Raw genomic sequence first — 1525 nt, 5'->3', positions numbered from 1 at the left:
TACTGCAGCCCACAGCTCGCATGCTGGCTTTTGTATGACGGTAACAATTCCACTGAGTAGTCTTAAATGTTATTATGAGCTTTCATACAATATGTTTCTATGTGAATGTAAACTTCTAAGGAAGCTGTTCGTGTCCTTTCCAACATGAACATTTCTAGAGTTATTTTTCTACAGGAGTGGATTAAAGTGAAGCAAATTGTTAAACTGCCCCCAAATAGGACCTTCACAGATTGGTCCACATGGTCACAAAAAACCTAATCTCCACACACCTTCACGCTCACCATCCAATGAAGACATTTACATCACTCAAACCAAGGACACCCTGGGAATTGAGGAATAATCCCAGGCTACTCACAGCAAAATTTCAGTTTTAAAGATTGTTTACATTTCTGCCCCCAAAGTGTGCTGCCAACTTTTGCATTTATGTTTCTTTTTGAAACAAAAAAATGAAAAATTTGGGCATTGCTCTTGGTTTTGGATACTGTGTCAAATACAGTGAAAATACAATGAACTTTATTTTGTGCATTTTTAGAATGATTCGACAGCCACACGTTGTTAGACAACAGTTATGCAATGTCCTCAATTTCACAGTCGCATCCACACCTTGTTCCTCACATCCAGTTTCAACATAGAAAGTTGGTAATTGTGAAAATGCTCAACTCAAGTCTTTAAAATGGGACTTTAAGAATTATTGATTGATGGCTACATCAATTTTTTTGGATGGAGCAAAAGCAAGGTGAGGATTATTACAAAAATAAAAACTATGTAGGAAATTTGTGTCTTTATATTTTTTATTTAAGTATTTAGGTCTCTTCGATCATATATAGTGTGTTACTGGATCATAATTATTGATTCATTCATGATTTTAACTTCTACTGAGTATCCAGTAGACAGTCTATATGTCTATGAAGTGCTGTGTATACAATTAACAGTGACTGAAAAAAAATCAATGAATGTTACACAATGTAAGTATAATCTGATGGTTTTGTTTCTTTCGGTTTTGTTTTGTATAAGAAGTAAAACCCTGTGGTAGTCAATCAACACAAAAAGATCTGAACTGGTGATAGCCTCAGTCAGACTCAAGCAGGGATATGTTTGTATTTGTTATTCCAGGCAGGTACAGCGTTGAATGCAGTCTATAATACTGCAAAACACTGAAGAAGTGAAAGTTTAGGTTGCCTCTACTCTGCCTGCTATATCCTTTGGGTTTGTGGAGCACTTCACAAATTTAATTAACACACAGTGAAGGGCTTCGTATAGTTCAATAGCAGCTATAAAATTTGACCACTGGGCCTGGAGTGGAGCAAATGTGACACCCTTTATTGCAGCTACTTAATGGGCTGTAGATTCATTCGCACTTGTGACCTTTCGGCAATCTTTAATAAGACTCTCTAATTTGAATTGTAAATGGACATAATCACTATAGGGATTTTAATAAGTGACTTTGTGTAGGTACAAATTAGTATGCCATCTTTTACTGACTGACTTTTTAAGTATTAAAAGTATGAGACAGTAGAATGCTGAC

The sequence above is a fragment of the Rhamphochromis longiceps genome, linkage group LG13 (assembly GCF_057381845.1).
Source record: "Rhamphochromis longiceps isolate RC_006_pf linkage group LG13, R_longiceps_female_GT1.1, whole genome shotgun sequence".
Classification (NCBI taxonomy): domain Eukaryota; kingdom Metazoa; phylum Chordata; class Actinopteri; order Cichliformes; family Cichlidae; genus Rhamphochromis; species Rhamphochromis longiceps.
The sequence above is the reverse complement of the archived record's forward strand: the minus strand, read 5'-3'. Positions refer to the sequence as shown.